This window comes from Haemaphysalis longicornis, unplaced genomic scaffold (genome assembly GCF_048455015.1).
Source record: "Haemaphysalis longicornis isolate Haplotype H1 unplaced genomic scaffold, Haemaphysalis longicornis Haplotype H1 scaffold_2, whole genome shotgun sequence".
NCBI classification, from domain to species: Eukaryota; Metazoa; Arthropoda; class Arachnida; order Ixodida; family Ixodidae; genus Haemaphysalis; species Haemaphysalis longicornis.
Genome location: NW_027526295.1, coordinates 131921924 through 131941156, shown reverse-complemented (window position 1 = coordinate 131941156; position 19233 = coordinate 131921924). Strand labels below are relative to the sequence as shown.

At 48.1% G+C, this 19233-nt stretch overlaps 1 long non-coding RNA gene across 1 annotated transcript; it reads right to left on the bottom strand.

Moving 5' to 3' along the window:
* Nucleotides 1-1496: 1496 nt before the first annotated feature.
* LOC144169237 (uncharacterized) lies at nt 1497-3618 on the bottom strand. Its single transcript, XR_013322397.1, has 2 exons — nt 3067-3618; nt 1497-2414 (listed from the first exon to the last, which is right to left on the bottom strand). It is a non-coding gene; the product is annotated as an uncharacterized LOC144169237 (long non-coding RNA).
* Nucleotides 3619-19233: the final 15615 nt, after the last annotated feature.

Below are 19233 nucleotides of genomic sequence, written 5' to 3'. Positions count from 1 at the left end.
TGCCTATTCTAGCACATGTGCAATATGTGGGCTTGGACATACAAAGCTTCTCAGCAAAACTGTACACAACTCAGGATCTGCTATGATGCCAAAGAGGGCACTGGCAAGCATTTCATCACACGAGTTCTTGGTGTGTTACGTCTTTCCTTTGTCATTGTTCCAGCCATGCTGTTTTTTCCTGTTGTGCAGAACCAACACATTGCCACTGTTGTATATTTTATCACATGATGCGACATGTGTTGACCCCTAGCCAAAAATTCTGTGTGCGTCCATCATGTGTCGGTCCAAATTTTTCTGTTCAATATACTCTATATGGTAATAGAGGAGCTAGAGCCAAAAGCAAACACTTCAAAAGCTGATAATTCCAACCTGTGCCACCAGTGCATACATTCACTCTTGAGAAGGGGAATTATGTCACAGTAATCACAGTGTGTGCCTTTGAAAGTTCTTTCCAGAGAGGATGTATCTGTTAATCTTTTGTATTATGAGTGCATGAGACGGCACACATATTAAAAGAGTAGTTACTCATAATGTTCAGTTCTTCCTACGAGACTGAACTGGGCCAATCTTGTTAGACCATAGGCAGTGCAAGTGTTTCAAGATATGTACTCGCTCGTGTTGTGGTGTTTATCAATTTCCTTTTCTTGGGTTGGTATTCTGCCTTTTTTTTTGCATCGTTTTGCCTTTTGAATTCGTGCGAAGCTTGAAATTGTTTTATGAAACTGTAAAGTTCCAACTTCTAAAAGATTATATACACAAGAAGCTATTTGCATAGTTGCTCAAATTGGAAATTTCATGTCAGTAGTCCTTTAAATCGCCTTTATTCTTCACAGGGGCAAGGAAGATGAGAACAGGGCTGCTTTCGACATAGGTGCCTTAGTAACACCACTCTTCACTCAGCACAAAGGAAAAAGTAAACACAAAATTTTGTTTCAGGTTACTATAAAAGGACCATTACCTTGTTCATAATTTTGTAATGAAAAGGGAAATAGGTGACATCAGTGCCAGAGAAAGGTGCCCGGAAATTGTTTTCGTTCATGTAAAGGTTCTGGTGGTATTATGCAAAGGGAGGGGTAGTAATGTGGAGTCATATGTGTGATTGCTAAACACATTATTGTTGCATTTTATTGAGTGCCGGAAATACCACAGTTGAAACACCTTACATGATACAATTTTAATGTCGAGGCAGTGCTGTTGCCTAGCTCACCGTGCTTGTGATGTCAGCTTGTGAAATGAGAGCAGCCTTAGTAAAACTTTACTGAAAGAAATGCTGAAGATAAACTGATCTGAAATCCACTTTCACTCGCTAGTAACTTTTTTCCGAAAGAAATTGAGCACAATAAACCTTTTGCCCGAACAGCATCATATTGTTTTCATTTTTTTTCTGGATCATGCTCCTCACCTTTTCACCCACAGACGATAACTCCGGGTGGTTGATGTTAGCCTCAACTGTAGCTTATGGTCTAGTTTTTAGGTGAAACTGTGCAGACATTAGAGGGTGTTTTTTGGATTGAATCGGTGCAACAGAAACGAAGAGAGGGGAAGAAACATAAGGACGGTCGCTGGTCTAACAACTCATGTTACACATGTTGGATTTATCACGTAGCCATAGTTTTAGCCATGAAAAACATTATGGCTTCTGAGTGCACGACAAACTTTCCCACTGCACTACAACTAACCTGAAGTTGATATTTGAAAGTGTCCGGTATTTTTCAGCTGGCTATTCGACCGAAAATGGTACCCTGGAGCCAATGTGCAGCGAGTTCATACATAGTTTCACTAAGCCTGCCTGTGCAGAAGGAGCTAACATGAGGCCAAATGTGAAAAATATGCAGGATTTTTCAAGTGACAAAGATTTAGTCTCATCTATATGCATTAAGTTGACTTAATTCCTGAACCATATACTGGGTCTTTACAGTGACATTTCACCCGTTGTCCACGGGTAGTCACAAGATTCTCCACACCACAGGAATACATGTGAGCAAGAAATGCCAGATTCCCTCTCGGGGAGTTCGTAGAGAGTCCAGGACTGATAATTGAAAACCCCTACCGTTGTTGCATAACGACTTCTGTTGAGCACTTTTTGGCTTGCAAGTTTTTTCTACTCCCCCTACGCATTTTTTTCTTCCTTTACAGGTTGCCTTTTAGAGTAAAAAAGGGAGACCTAAATGGGATTGAGAAGAGAGTGAGCGAAAGGCGGGGAAAGGCAGTAAAGGAAAGGACAGTGAAGAGTAATCATAGCGGGAACGGTGCAGTGCTATCAGCAGTCTCTCACACAGGTCAACAACCAATAGACTACCTTCACTGCACACACAGCCAAGAATGGCCTTGGTCCCACAGTGGATTATCAGCACCCTCCTCAGCAATAGGTCGGCCGGTCAAGACTGCATTTGTGTGAGGGGAGCTTCCTCCTCCTGGAAACAGCGCAAGGCAGGGAGCAGGACATTAGAGGGCAGAGATTTTTGAGCTAAAGAAAACAACAGAACCTGATGGCGGTAACTGGCAAGGATTCACATAAGGCGAAGGAAAAATGTGGTCGGCAAAGTGGTTACAAACATTCAGGCTGTGCTCTTGCAAATACCTGTATAGAGATCTTGAACAGCGACCAGGTATACGCTGACAAACTCAAAGCATCACCAAGCTACTTCAGGTGCTTCACTGTGTTCATTGAACTAGCATACACGTTATCTTGGGTCGTACAATGCTTACAGCATTGACAGCACAACATACGTCTAAGAGTACGAGTACAGGTGACGACGTCTGGGTGGATGAGGTTGCGGGGGTTATTCCCCCTCCTCTCAGTGGAACGGCTACTTCTGTGTGCAACACAAAGTGGGCCTGAGAAATAGTAGCAATGGCTGTACACCACCACGAGGAAAGGTGTTACGGTCAGAGAAGGCTCGCTGTGAAAATGAGGATAGAGCACCAAGGCCACTAGCAACTGGAGGAACTTCGCCTTTTTTTTTTTTTTGCTCTCATTTACAAACTTTACGCCGTCACCGCAATCACAAGACGAATGTGGCAGTACATCGAGCACTACACCCCGATGCACACAATTATCTTCACCTCACAGTATTCGCCATATCACAGCACGGCATTTGTTCGTGTGGTGATCTCTGGCACATTGTTGCAACGTGGCTTGTAGGATAGGAAGTGCAGAACTAGCGATGGCAAACTTCGTCCTCGATTCTTCAGGAGATGGGCCGGTGTCGTCGTGGTCGCCGTTTCTCCGACGAGGGCTTAGCACGCCGGCTTCACCCGTGAGCTGGCTGGCTCAGGACAGCACACAACGCGAAGCCGAGCGTTAGCAGACCGACGCTGCACTTGGTTTAAGTAAGGAAATCATCGTACTAGCGAACAATAAAGTAACCAGCCACGACAACGTAACACGCGGATAGCATCTAGTTGAGTGCGGAAGAAACCCGGAAAAAGAAACTCGGCACACGGCGCTGCATTGGCTGCATTCGGGCTCGAGGCGTGCGGACAATTTTAAAAGTTATCCGCGCGAGGCGTGCGGACAGTTTTAAAAATTATCCGCGCGAGGCGTGCGGACAGTTTTAAAAGTTATCCGCGCGAGGCGTGCGGACAGTTTTAAAAATAATCCGCGCGAGGCGTGCGGATAGGGACAGCCGCTGTTTGGTGCGGGTTGGGGTAGGAGGGTGTCATCGCTGAGGCTAGAGCCACTAAATTAGTGACGCTAGCTGAGGCGACCCGCTTTGCGCCCGCGCACGACACACTTCCCAATTCTTGGGAAGAGTGTCGTCCACGGCGCCGAACAAAGGGAGCGGAGGGGTCACTGCCGCGATGAAAATCGCGGCGGGCCGGTAGGGGCGCCACCATCAAGAGGGATGCTACGGCGGCTGCAGCAGCTACGGCGGCCGACCTGTTGATACGTTGCAGTGGCGATCGCAAGTTTCGTTGTAGGTGCGTAGGGTGGTTAAAATTTGAACCCCTTTTTAGAACCTACGACCAATAATGTGCACGTTGTGTGCTGGTGCAGTGGTGACGAAAACCAGGGGAACGGCGGGACAAGCACGACCGCATGTTTCCCGATCCCTGTTTCGAGTTCCGGCTGACGCCGATGAACGTGCAGCATAATCGCGACTTATAAAAAGAACCGACAGATACCTCGACGACGCAAGTGCGGTTTGCGATCTGCACTTTGAGTCGCAGTTCATTGAGCGAAGGCAACTATTATTGGTGAAGCTGTTGAGATTCATCGAGAGATATTACTCGAGACCAACTGCAACTAACTGAGTGCTCAGCATCGTTCCGTTTCGCGAGCGGCATTATAAAATCACCTAAAAAGGGGGAAGATGTCGAATATCCGTGAACAACATGCTTACCGCACGCGACCACAACCGAACAAAAAAACAAAAAAAAACATGCAACACCATTCGCGCATACATGTTTGCTTCCATTTACCGTGCTTTGTAGAACTTGCAGCAATGTACGAAATTGACCCGAATATTTACTTATGTCAACGCACCGCAGACGATTGTTTCTGCGTGTCATTCAGTTTTATTTACACTGGTATAGTTACTCATGGTGCATGCAAACGGTGAATGCTTTGTAGCTTTTTTGCAGTTTATGCCGCTACTGTTAGTTGATGACTTGTGTCTCGTGTATGCATAGCGGAGCCTTCCCCCCCCCCCCCCCCCCCATACAAAAAAATCGAGCCCAGGGTCCCGCGGACTATTGACGTAACCACCAAGGACGAAATGCAAGTCGTCTACCTGTAAATTCATTACTACTACTACTACTACTTCATATGTGTATGCAAGGGCTTCGCCTAAAGGCCGTTCTACATGGAGCGAATTTCGCCTGCGAATCCGCTGGAACGAACATTCGCACTTGCGAAGTTCGCAATGCCTGGAATTGTCGTCTACATGGGGCCTGCGAACGCCGCGATTTTCGCATTTCAGATGCGCCTTGTTTGCAGACTGAATTAAGTTTGCCACCAGCAAAGGTTATTGTGATTTTAACAAGGGTGGTTTTATTTTGCTTTCTTGGCAAGTTGTTTCTGCCTGGTTTGCGGTAAATATAAGTTTATTTGCGGTTTTATATAAGAATCGCCAATTCTTTATCAATATACGCACACACAGCAGAGAAGACAAACGTGTTGGCATAGAGATAATATACTGACTCTAGAGGGAAAGCGCGCCGCTGAGCCAATGCATTGGAACCGTACGACACATAGTGGCAGACATGATACAACGATTTGAAGGTTGCCAGCTGAGTTTTTGCTTACTAAAAACGGCGAAAGGGATGGGTTGTAATCTGGCAACGGGCTACTGCGGCGTTTCCGCGTCCGGCTAGCGAAGCATGCCGGGATTAATTGTAACATGGCGGACCGCTGGCCAGGCGGATTTTGTGTAAGCGGTGTCGACAGCATTGCGTGGTTTATCTCCTGTGGTAGGTAACCGACGTTTTTTCGGTTTAGTGTGTGACTTATATGTACTGAGACTATATGAGCAAGATGTGGCAACGCTCACGCAACACTTGCGCGCAAGCTCGAATGCGACTGATCGCATGCGCGAGGACGTCAAGGAATCAGCTGATCCGTACTGGGGCGCACAGAAAAAATGAATCTCCGTCATGATCTGCGTGCATTTTTGCGCTGTGGTGCTTTGTTTGCCATTCTGTGACATCTTGCGAGTCGCTCGATGCTTTTCAAATGAAGTGAAGTGAAGAACTGTGGCTTTGTAGCTTAATGTAAAACCTTTGTTGACACACAAAAAAAAAAAAAAAAGAAAAACGTTATCGCATGGGCCAACGCTGATATTGCCGGTGAGTAGCGGACCTTTGAAGCACAGGAACGAAAGAGCGCGGTCGATCGCAGGCCAATGAAGTGGCAGAATGCATGCCAAGGGAGTATGCGAAATACAGTCAGCGGCGTGTCCCGTTTTCCTTTCCGTCTGTATTCGTCAAGTTCTAGCTGCGTTCCACCACTTCAAAGGGAAAGCTTGCGGGACTCAATGGGCAGTATTGAATGGGTAGTAATTTGCCGCACAGAGCGCGCGAGGAGGCAACATTGACTTGTTGACTTGTTGTGATTGATTAAAAAAGAAACCGCATTTCGTTACCTCTTTTTTTCGTTCTACCTTCGCGAACGTTTGCGCGAAAGTTCGAAGCACGAAGAGCTGTAAGAAGTTTCATGAATAAAACAACTGCAACCGAACAATTATAAAAGTTCCTTTTATTTCTCTTCCAACGAGAGCGATCGCTGGCTGCCACTCCGTAGCCTGTAGTGAACTTGCGGTAGTCAAGGTCAAATCGGAATCGCTGTTCCGGCGTCAGTTCAGGGGCAATAGACAGGGTGCTTAACGTGAAGAAGCGAATGACAGCCTCGCAAGCGCCCGGGGAGGCACTTGCTCAGCGTGTGCATCCGAGTTGTACCAGTTGTACACGTTTTGCCCGCACGCAGATCTGAGCTGCACGCTGCGCAGTCAGGCGCAAGGGCCTCGCCACTTCCTAGCACACTTAAAGAAATAGAAACCAAAACTGAGCTACGCACTTACTTTTGGTTCGAAAATTAGAGCTTAATTACACTAAAAGTTTTTTGCAGAGCTAGTTTTAATTACTGCGGCAATTATTTGCAACTGTTTTGCTTCAGTTCTTTGTTTTAGTTAAATAATTAGCGAACAACTCTTTGCAAAACTGCATACAATTGATCTGGCAACCATGGGAATTGTATCATGTCAGCGCCCACGATTCGTACGGTCTCGGAGCTCGCTTTACCCCCCTGCGTGTTGGTGTGCCCGCGCTTTTGTCGCGCTCATACAAGCAACGCCATCTGGTTTCCAAGCGTGCAAGTGGTGCCGAGCTGTGCTCCTATTGGCCGCAGGTACGGCCCCTCTACGCCGCACACGCCGCACGAGCCAATGACGTTGGCACGAGCGGCGTTTATTCGACCGCTTCAAATGTTTGGCACTTTGCCGCAGCAACGAAAAAAGGTGGTTTTGCCACACGAGCGGCGCCGCATCAGCGAATTCGCAGGCGAAATCGCTCCATGTAGTACGGGCTTAACATCGAATAATTATTTTGCAGTCTCAGCCGACTAGCTTTAGTGTGTTCTCTCGACACGACAATCTGGCACTTTACAATTTCCCTAGAAAAAAAAATCACGCCATATCCACGGAATGAATGATGATAAGTGGGGCGAAGCTCGAGAGGGGGAGATCATCGGTAACCGTAACTCTCCCGTGAAAGTTCGCCCATTGCATCATTAAGGAAGACGTAAGACTGTGTGCGTACATTGTACAAATCAACTTTTATTTTTGGAGTCAATGCTCCCAGGCCCAGACCTGGTGAAAGACCCCGCGCCATCGAGGACTACCCCGCACCTCCACCACAATTTGTCACGTAGGATGGGACACAACGGTAAAGAAACAACTTTTATTTAGGGCGAACTTGTGCCCGAACAAGACGAGAGGAAACGAGCAAAGGTCCTTGCGTCTCGTTCGATTTCTGAGAACGACTGCCTGCGTTCGTGGTGTGATCTCTTGCGTGATCTCCCCCTCGCAGTGCGCGTGCGCTCGCGCCTCCGTTGGCGAACACAGACAAGCTCGCGCTCCCGGTGCCGAGTTTGCGCTGCCGGTTGCAGCCGGTTCTTGCGCGTGCAACGCGGCCCACTTTACGACATCTCCGAAAGCATGCGGCGGTCACGTACCACGAGACACAAGGGATGGACAGACCCATGGCTTTAGGAGCTTCGCCCCTAAAAAAATCAGCATAACATTAAGAAGGAAATTCCTTTCTTTGATTATTTTTGTTTGTGCTTTGTTGCGCGTTTGCTTTTAATGTAATGTTGTAATGTAATTGCAATGTTTATATGGTTTTTCTTTCTCTCGAAGCACACAGCCTAAGCGCGAGCGTCAGAACTTCAGCTGCTTCCCAATTGCGTGCGCCGTTGTGAAGCACCCGAAATGCGCCCGCCGCGGCCTGCCACCGCGCCCTACGTGACGCGGGCCGCCTCAGCGGTGAGTGCTCCGCGCGTCGCGAGATGGCACTGCATGTAAGAGGGATGCTGTTGGGAGCTGGTTGGGAGAGGAGGGTATCATCGCTGAGGCGACCCGTTTTGCGCCCGCGCCTTTTTCCAAGTCGGGTCGGTCGGTGTACCGGGCGGCCGGGCGGCGTCCACGTACAGGGCGCCCGTGTCGTTGGCGTGCGTTGCGGCGAGAGTGCGGGCCCTCGCCTCTCTGCGACCGCGGTTGCCGTCGGGGTGGACGTTGCGGGGCAGCGGGAGGATCCGGAGTTGCCCCATCACCTCCGGCTGGAGCTGCTGCCGCTGCTGTTGTTGCGCTATCTTGTTCTGCTGCGACGACGTGCCCGCCAGCCCGAGGCGTTCCAGGATACGCCTACCCGAACTCGTGGTGGCGAGGCGCTCGAGTTGCGCCGTTCGTTGGGCCTCGCTGATCTCCTCGAGGGTGTTGTGCACCCCGAGCTCGAGCAGCCGGGCCGTGCTGGTGCTATTTAGCAAGCCCAGGGCCGTCCTGTACGCCTTGCGGATGGCCGCATTGATGCGGTCCCTCTCCTGGCGCAGCCAGAAGTGGAACGCCCCGGCGTAGGCGACGTGGCTCATCGCGAAGGACTGGAGCAGGCGGAGGAGGCTGGCCTCCTTCATTCCGTTGTGCCGCGTCGACACCCTCCGGATGAGTCGGGCCGCCGCGCCGATCTTGGTGACGAGGCGGTCCACCGCGGTCTTGTTGCTTCTGCTGGCCTCGATGTGCATGCCGGGGACCCGGAGAGTGGCGACCCTGGGGATGACTGTGCCGTCCCTCGTTCGTATGTGGATGTTTGCCGATTCTTCTAACCCTTTCTTGCGGTACCTGCCCGGCGGTGGGACGATCAACAGCTCCGACTTCTGCGACGAGCACCGCAGTCCCGTGCCGATGAGCTGGTCTTCGATGGCGTTCACCGCTGTCTGCAACGCGTCCTCGATGTGGCCGTTGCTGCCCCCGGGGAACCACAGCGTGATGTCATCCGCGTAGATGGTGTGGCGGACCTGCGGGATCTCCGAGAGCCTGCGCGCCACGCCTATCAGGACTACGTTGAAGAGGGTGTTGAGCATCCTCAACACCCTTCTTTGAGGGTATTGAGCTCAACACCCTTTTTTCATCCGTACACCCTTTTTTTGCAAAACACCTTTTAAGGGTGTTAGCTATGGGACAAGATTTTTACACCCTTTTCGGCCAGAAAGGGTGTAAAAAAGTTTAGTGTGGTGCACCGTTTGAAAGATTGAAGACACCAGAATTCCCACACGGTGCACTCGCCTTTCAGAGGTCACAAACTACATTCCTCTCTCTCTCTCTCTCTCTCTCTCTCTCTCTCTCTCTATCTCTCTCTCTCTCTGTCTATCTATCTATCTATCTATCTATCTATCTATCTATCTATCTATCTATATATCGCTCTCTCATTCTTTGTCTCCTTCTCTTTCTCTTTAAATCTCCTTTGTTTGGCGCACATGTTTTTCTGGGTGATATGGCTTTGCAACCATTGCAGCGGCCCACAGTGAAAGCATCTACGACGATTGTAGCTACATTCTTTGCGAAGACCAAGTCGAAACACCATTCGCACAACATGCTTGGTTGGTTGGGTTTGTTATAGCGCGGGATCTTAAAGTTGGCAAAATCTCGCGCTACAACCCGTGCATACCATTTTCGGATGCACGCAAAAACGCAGTAGCAGCTGACTTGTGGGCGCTTTTTAATGCGTAGCATTCTTTGCCGAGTACAACGCACTGCCAGGATCGTGTAACGCCCTGCATTTCCTCCAAAATGCAGATATCGCATAAGTTCACCTGTACTCGCTATAATAGCGTAAATAGAGAGCAGTGGTCGCGCGAAATTTTGAAAATAAGAAAACAAGAAAAGTATAAAATATTGAAGAAGACTGGCGAACCGTGTAACGCCCTGCATTTTCACAATAATGCAGATTTCGGGAAAGTTCCAAATGTAATAGTTATAATAATGTGAATGAAGATAAATTATCGAGCGAATTTTTCAAAAACTAAAAAATAAAATATAAAATAGTTACGGAAAATGTCAAGACGTATAACGCATGGCATTTCCACAATAATGCAGGTATCGCGAAAGTTCCACCTCCAATTGTTATAATAGCGTGAATGTAAATAATTGGTTGAACGAAATTTAGAAAATCTATATATTAAGAAAAATTTCAAATTATTCCGACAATGGCGAACGGTGTTACGCCCTGCATTTTCGCAATAATGCAAATTCAAAAAAGTTCCACCTGTAGTCGTAACAATAGCGTAAATGGAGATAATCTGTCGAAGAACATTTTGAAAAACTAAAAAAATCACGAAAAGCGTCAAAACGTATAGCGCTTCGCTTTTCCACAATAATGCAGATATCGCGAAAGTTCCACGTGTAATCATTATAATAGCGTGAATTGAGATAATTGCTCAAGCAAAATTTTGAAAAAGTAAAATTAAGAAAAATACTAAACAGATGCGAAAACTGGCTAACCGTGTAACGTCCTGAATTTCCACAATAATGCTGATATCGGGAATGTTCCAAACGTAATCGCTATATTAACATAAATGGATATAATGGACCGAATGAAATTTTGAAAAGCTAGAAAAAAAATATTACAAAATTACGGAAAATTACGGAATTTTCACAATATTGCAGATATTGCGAAAATTGCACGTGTATCGTTATAAAAGCGTAAATGGAGATAATTGGTCGAACGAAATTTGGAAATGTAAATATTAAGAAATTTTTTTTAATAATTCCCAAAATGGTGAATCGTGTGACACCCTCCATTTCCGCAATAATGCATATTTGAGAAAGTTCCCCCTGCAGTCGATTGATTTGATTGATTGATTGTGGGGTTTAACGCGCCGACGCAACGCAGGCGATGAGGCGCGCCGTAGTGGAGGACTCCGGATTAATTTTGACCACCTGGGGGTCTTTAACGTACGCCGAAATCTCGTACACACGGGCGTTTTTGCTTTTCGCCTCCATCAGAAAAGCGGCCGCCGCGGCCGGGAATCGAACCCGCGACCTCGTGCTCAGCAGCGCAACGCCTTAGCCACTGAGCCACCGCGGCGGGTTCCCCCTGCAGTCGTTATAATAGCAATAATAGTGTAAATGGAGAAAATTGGTCGAACGAAATTTTGAAAAAAATGCTAAATAACAACACATGAAAATATACGGAAAACGGCAAATCGTATAACGACCTGAATTTCAGCAATAATGCAGATTTTTCGGAAGTTAGACCTATGATCGTGTTATTACCGTAAATTAGATACTTGGTACAAAACAATTTGAAACACTTGAACCGGAAAAATATTTTAAAAATATGGGAAACGGCTAACTGTGCAAAGCCCTACATTTCCACAACAATGCAGATTTTCCGAAAGTCCAAATGTAGTCATTATCAGAGTAAATTTGGTCGAACTAAATTTTGAAAAACTAAAAACAAGATAAATATTAAGCAAACATGGAAAATGGCAATCCGTATAACGCCCTGAATTTCTACAATAATGCAGATTTCGCGAATGTTCCATTTGGAATCGTGATAACCGCGTAAACGGAGATAATTGGTAGGACAGGATTTATAAACACCAAAAACTTCGAATGTAAAAACTCACGCTCAAGACAAGCGGGATGAGAATGCTACGCGTTAGCGAAGAATTCTGTGTATTTCTGCAGATTTGTTCCTAACCACGTGCCGGTGCGCCCTTTCTGAATGGCAGCCGGGTGCACGCAAAGTGTAGTTTTAATGCGTAGCATTTTTTCCAGTCCAGTAACGTCCAGTAACGTCTAACGCCCAATCCAGTAACCAATCCAGTAACGTCTAACGCCCTGCATTTCCACAAAACTGAAGATATCGCGGAATTTCCACCTGTAATCGCTATAATGTAATCGCTATACCTTTGATCGAAATAAATGTAGAAAAAGTAAAAAAAATATAATAATACGAAATAATTACGGAAACTGGCGAACCGTGTAACGCCCTGCATTTCCACAATAATGCAGATTTCGCGAAAGTTCCAAATGTAATCGTTGTAACAACGTTAATGAAGAGGATGGGTTGGGCGAAATTTTGAAATATTAAAAATAATAAAAATATTTAAAACTTACGGAAACTGGCAAAACGTATAACGCATGGCTTTTAAAGAATAATGCAGATATCGTGAAAGTTCCACCTGTAATTGTTACAATAGCGTAAATGGAGGTAAGTGGTCGAACGAAATTCTGAGAAATCTAAAAAAATAATATTCATGTTAACAATTACCGAAAATGGCGAACCGTGTGACGCCCTGCATTTCCACAGCAATGTAGATTTCGCGAAAGTTGCAACTGTAATCTTTGTAAGAACATAAATGGATATAGTTGGATGGATTCGACGAAATTTTGAAACACTAAAAAGTAAGAAAAATATTAGGAATCGCGGAAATACGTAAAACGTATAACGCATGGCATTTCCGCAATAATGCAGATTTTGCAGATGTTCCACCCATAATCGTAATATTACCGTAAATGAGGTAATTGGTAGAAAAACATTTTGATACACTAAAGAAAAGTAAGAAAAATGTAAAATATTAACGAAAAATGGCGAACCATATAACGCGCTCCATTTCCGTAATAATGCGTATTTCGCGAAAGTTCCATTGCTAATCGTTCTAATAGCGTAAATGACGATAATTGGTCGGACACGATTAAGAAAACCTAAAAATTTGGCTGGATAACCTCACACTCAAGACAAGCGGGATTAGAATGCTACGCATTAGTAGATAATCTCTGCACAATTTTCATTTCTGTGGGTTTTACGATAGCGGTGGGCAGTTCTGCCTGCGGCTACGCTAATCGTGCAAGGAAAAGCAGCGGCATCAGTCTCTCTCGCTTCGCCTCAAATTTTAAATGGGCGGGTAGTCACGTCAGGGTTAGGTCGGGTCGTCGGGATAAGGGCATGTCGTAAGTCACAGTCTTCGGCGAATCGTCGCGTCGTTGGAGGAATTTCGTTTTTCCGCCGTTGTGCAACTTCACCTCCAGAAGTTGGTGCCTTTAGTTTCCGCCGCGTGGGCTGGGGACCTTCCACGTGCGAAGTCAGCCCTGCTACGGTGGTCCTGCGACTGGTACGGGTAGGGCGACGGCGAACGGATGAAACGGGCTGGTCCACGGCAGGTGTTGGACAGGTATTCTTCAATCTCAGATGAGCGCTGGCCGGGTCGGGGGCGTGGTGCGTCGACAGAAAAACCACGAAGTCCGAGTCTCTTGTATGGGCACCGACGGTAGATGTGGTCGGCCTCTCCTCAGTGGTAACCCAGCGGGCGATTATCGGGCGTTCTCCACACCTCGGTCTTCCTTGGGGCCTGGTTTCGGGTTACAGGGGGTCGGGCGGGCGACATTGGGCGGCGGTACGACGGCGCCTCACTATGACGTGTTGGAACAGGGCGGGGTAAACGAACAGCTGTGGAGTATGTCATAGCCTCTGGCTCGCGGGGTGCTTCGGACGGCATAGAAGTTCGCAAAGCCTGCTGTACTTCTTCCCGGATCGCGTCAGTCAGGGAAGCGACTTGAGTTATTGGCGTCGTCGTAGGGAAAAGTTTCCGCAGCTCCTCCCTCCCCACTGCACGGATGGTATCGCGCAGTGAGTTGGAGTTAATAGCGCCGGCACCAATCGTCTCCGAAACCAGCGCATTGATTGGGCGGTCGTACTGCCTTGTTCGGATTTCGAGCGTCTTCTCCACCACGGCGGCCTCAGACGGAAATTCGGACACGCTCTTAGGGGGGTTGCGAACAAGGCACGCGAAGAGCTCTTGCTTCACACCTCGAATCAGAAACTGTAGTTTCTTTTCCTCCGTCATTTCTGGTTCCGCACGGCGAAAACGTCGCTTCATCTCCTCGACGAAGATCATGACCCCTTCGTTGGGGTGCTGCGTTCGAGTTTCCAGCAATAGGGCCGCGCGTTCTTTTCTGACCACGGTAGCAAAGTACTTCAGGAACTGGCTTTTGAAGCGAGCCCAGTTGGTCAAGGAGCTCTCGTGGTTCTCGAACCAAGTGCGAGCTGAATCTTCAAAGTAAACGAAAACATGCCGGAACGTTTCTGCGTCGTCCCACCTGTTGAAGATCCGGACGCGCTCCAGTTTCTCCAACCATTCTTCTGGATCTTCTGCGGGGGCTCCTCGGAAGGATGGCGGTTCCCGTGGCTGCTGCAGGACGATTGGTGATGTTGCTTCTTGCACCATGGTGGTGGTTGCAGCGGTCGTTCTTTTGGGTCTGTCTGGTAGTCGGAGGCCTTGCAGTCGGAGGCTGGCTCTTGTTGGACTGGCTTGGCGGCTTCCAGAGGTTGTAGAGCTCATGAAGGGTGCGTACCCAGCACCTCCACCAGATGTCACGAAGTCAGAGACGACGCAGTTGTCTGCAAGGAAAACAAGTTTATTGGAGCGAATCTGTGCTCCCCTAACAACTCAAAGAATACAGAGGCGGCGAAGCGGCAGTCAACAAGTGAGGCGTGTAGGCGAGCTTCGGCGATTCGAATGCCGCCGCGTGCGTTGCAGGCTTGTATCTTTCGGCGCAAGTGAACCGTCGATTCACATCCAGAACATCGTAGATCACAGAAGATTATTCTGGGCTAGCGACGTTATTCTGGGCTAGCGAAAGAGGCTGCTTATCTGAATGTGATAGCCGGTGCGGCATAAAAATAAAGAATGGAAGCCGCGCATAGCTTGGAACGCAGATAACACAGCCGGCCGGGGCCCGGCAGTAAAAACAAACATTAAATAAACAGTGCATGGTACGTGGCTATATAAATATATATATGTATATATATATGCAGAGTGTTATGCGGTTATGCGGAGATGTGGGTTCGACTCCCGCTCCCGGAAACCGGCGGATTTTTTCTCGACTTATATATTCGCTCATTTCTCAATGTATCAAAAAGAAACATGACAAACACACGTCATTCGGCTCTAATAAATATTTCTAAAAAAAGCCGAATAGCACTGGCAATGACGACTGCAACCTTGATATGTATCCTTACTCAGTCCCTCGTCCCGTATCTTTCTGTTCTGCTACATGCATTACGAGGACTCTGGCTCCAGCAGTTCGGATATGCCAATTGCTAACCAACCACGGTTTACATGGCGGCCGCTGGGAAAAAAGACGTTCCACGTCTCCCGCGATGGTCGAGGGGCGGCGCTAGTTGACCGGCCACAGAGTACTTTTAAATATAAACCCCCGCGTTAAAGTCGAGAGAGAAGCCGCCACGGGATAGCGTAATGATGAACGCACTGCACCGGGTAATGCGGAGATGTGGGTTCGACTCCCGCTCCCGGAAAACGGCGGATTTTTTCTCGACTTATATATTCGCTTATTTATCAATGTATGAAAAAGAAACATGACAAACACACGTCTTTCGGTCCTAATAAATATTTCTAAAAAAAGCCGAATAGCACTGGCAATGACGACTGCAACCTTGATATGTATCCTTACTGAGTCCCTCGTCCCGTATCTTTCTGTTCTGCTACATGCATTACGAGGACTCTGGCTCCAGCGGTTCGGATATGCCAATTGCTATCCCCGACCTCCAACCACGGTTTACGTGGCGGCCGCTGGAAAAAAAGACGTTCCACGTCTCCCGCGGTGGTCGAGGGGCGGCGCTAGTTGACCGGCCTCAGAGCACTTGTAGATATAAACCCCCGCGTTAAAGTCGAGAGAGAAGCCTCCAAGGGATAGCGTAATGGTGAACGCACTGCACCGATTATGCGGAGATGTGGGTTCGACTCCCGCTCCCGGAAAACGGCGGATTTTTTCTCGACCTACATATTCGCCTATTTATCACTGTATCAAAAAGAAACATGAAAAACACACGTCATTCGGCCCTAATAAATATTTCGTGTGTTTTTCATGTTTCTTTTTGATACATTGATAAATAGGCGAATATGTAGCACTGGTAATGACGACTGCAACCTTGATATATATATATATATATATATATATATATATATATATATATATATATATATATATATATATATATATATATATCAACACGGAATGCACAGGGGACGACAGTGCTCTCCGCACTGTCGCCCTCTGTGCATACTGTGACCTACACCACATACTGAGCGGGCCCAGATGGACCTTGCTTGTTGTCTTTAGCATGTGAATGAGATTCAGCCTATGTTCCTTCTGGTTTGTTTTTTTTTTCTTGGGAGTGTGGGGGTGGTGGTGCGGCACCAAATGCACCACCGTCAGCAAACTTTCACACAAGGATCGCACGGAGAACACTCAGCAGCAGTTTGAATAAAGCAACCAGCAAGTCTCGCACATCTCAGAACCTGCAAGTGAAGCTGGACTGCCTAATCACTGTAGCTCGGCAGATGTGTTTCCTTGGTGCTGGGCAGCAGCGTACCAGAGCCAAGCGACTAAAACGTACCTCCAACAAGCTTGTTGTTCCGGGCGCATCGCAAGTATTGCCAGCGTAGCCGTGATGGACAGTTTCCAGCGACGGTTCCAGTGACAGCTTCCTGCGACAGCTCCCAGCAACAATGCAGTGTGTCCAGGCCGCGTTTCTAGAGTATGCTGGAAACAACGTCACTGTCGGCAGGCTGGTTTTAGTCGCTTCGGTGTTCGAGTAATTCCACAACGTAGGGGGTGCTATGTTAGAACTGCTTACGTGAAGAGAGTGGCGGTTACGTTCATCGGTGTGACAAGCTTGTGCTGCAATTCAGCCCCAACTTCCTTACGGACGAGTACAAGGCGGTCACAATTCAGATGCTGCAAAGTGAGCGTCGTATACGGCGCTCACCTCGGCGTAATGTACTGTTTCGTGCAGGGTTATACGGCTTACCTGTGCCAAGACACAAGTGAAGTCGTCGGCACAGATCAGCTGATTACCAGCAGCCATGCTTTGCAATCGGCCACAGATCGCTCCACTCTCGGCGAATGCTTTTCCCTTCTTCCACTCGGACTTTTACCGACAGGTATGTCGCCATTGTTCTAGCTAAAAGTAGCTAACAGCCCTCCCTGCTACGCTACCGTTTTATCTCAATCGGCGAGGTCTTGAGCGATCACAGTTTCTTCGGAAGCATTACATGGCTTTTGTAGTGAACGACTTTGCCGTGGGCGAAGTGCGGGCGCACATGTGTAGACGTAGGCATTTTGTGCGTTGTTCGGCTCAATTTCGCAACTGCGGCTCCATTCTCCGGTGGTGATGCGCAGTTCACAAGGGCACGTAGAGCATCACCACACAGAGTCACTATATCCCTCATATCTGCTGACTCGAAGGTCGAGAATGGGGTGGTAACGCGCAGACGAGACAGGCACCGGGGCCTGTCTTTCTTGATTTCTGCAAGATGCGGGCGCATGCGCATACACGGCGGGAACCACCGAGGTGGTTTCCACTGTTGCCAAGGGAAGAAATCACCTGCAAAACTATAGGTACATGAAGAGCGTAGCAGACCAATCGAGTTTCTTTTCAATGCGAAAGTATTACTTGCCTCATTGAGCGAAAAGGCGTGCGTACGCACGCGCGTGTGGGTGTGTACGAGTGCGCGCGTGTGTGGGTGCGTGCATGCGTGTGTGTGCTTGTGTGTCCATGCCTGTGTGAGCGTGCGCGTGCAAGTTTGCGTTCATGCGTGTGTTCGTGGGTGTGTGCGCGTGCATGTGGCGGCATTTGGTGGTACCTAAACAATGGTGGCTAGGCAGCCTTTGTGCTGTCCAGGACCTTCACGCCAATGGGACTGCTCAAGGACGCAATATTTGGAGACGGGATGCGACATGTCACTGGTAGGCGATGCAAGTGGAGGACAAGGCGGCAACGCGACGGCTTCGTAGAGCCAGTGTTATTGTTTCCCTCAATAACGCAACTATTGTCTATGACGCTCCGGGTTTATGAGCCATGAATAAAATAAACTGACGCGTATTATTCAACTAACCTAAATAAAAAGCAAACTGCGGCCATAAGGAGTAATGCTTTCCCACTCACACCCGGAAGTGTCAGGGGAAAGCATTTTTTAAGAAGCTATAAGGGTCCCTGCAAACCTTTTATTTCGCATCCCTTAGCGTTGACCCTCCATGAAAACATTTCGCAGTGCATTATACACTCAAGTTGGCCAATTGAACAATGACAAAAAAAACTACATTATCAATTTTTTTATAATGACCAGATAGAGAAACGAAGACAACACAGCACTGAAAATGTGAAACAAAATACACGGTTGCTTTGTTTCTGCGAACCTGCTTGAAACGGATCGGACGGTACAGAATGGTGCTCGGGAACTTGACTTGGAACCGAACGCTTAAGGCCTGAACCCGAACCTGAACAGAACCCATATTACATCCCGGTTCGACAATCAGGCCCCAACGGCCATTTGCCAGATCACTTTTGTATGTATTAGAGCACTTATGTAGCTACCATTACGTTGCTCCTCCAAAATACAATTCTTAACCCCGCTTTCTCTTCCTCCCTGTATGCCTCACCTTTTCAGCATGCCTGCTAGGCAGAACAGTCTAACTCAATCTGGGGAATTGACCCTGGCCAAGGCATTGACTCAGCCACCGCTGTGCCCGTCTAACTCAATCTGGGCAATTGACCCGGGCCAAGGCATTGACTCAGCCGCCGCTGTGCCCGTCTAACTCAATCTGGGCAACTGACCCGGGCCAAGGCATTGACTCAGCCGCCGCTGTGCCCGTCTAACTCAATCTGGGCAACTGACCCGGGCCAAGGCATTGACTCAGCCGCCGCTGGGCCCACATTACTAAACACCACAGGTGCAAATTGGCCTAGAAATTCGCACATAGCTAACCCCAGCGCTCCCGGCCCAGCGGAATAAACATAGGCTGTGCCGTTCCAAGCAACTACAGTCTCGGCTGCTGAGCATCTGAGAGATTGTGCACTGCAAGATGAGCACAGACCAGCCCCGTGCGCCCGTATTAGGTCAATACACCCTTAAAGGCCAGCTGCACTCAAAATGTCAACCTCCTAGGAACGTTATTTGCGTATAGTCTGACTAAAAAGACTGCAGAATACAAAATATGACCGCTGAAAACGCGTACCCGCGGTGCCAACCAACATCAAACATTGGAGATTTTCAAAGTAGAAATTCAGGAGAGCGCGGCCTTTAGGGCCGGTCGAAGTGGTGCTTTACCCGACCCAGCCGACAAGCGAGAAGCGGAACGCGGATGGCAGGCCGGGGCAAACCTCCGCGCAACCTTTCGCCCTCGCCGCTGTCCCAGGAGAAGCGCGCCTGGCGGA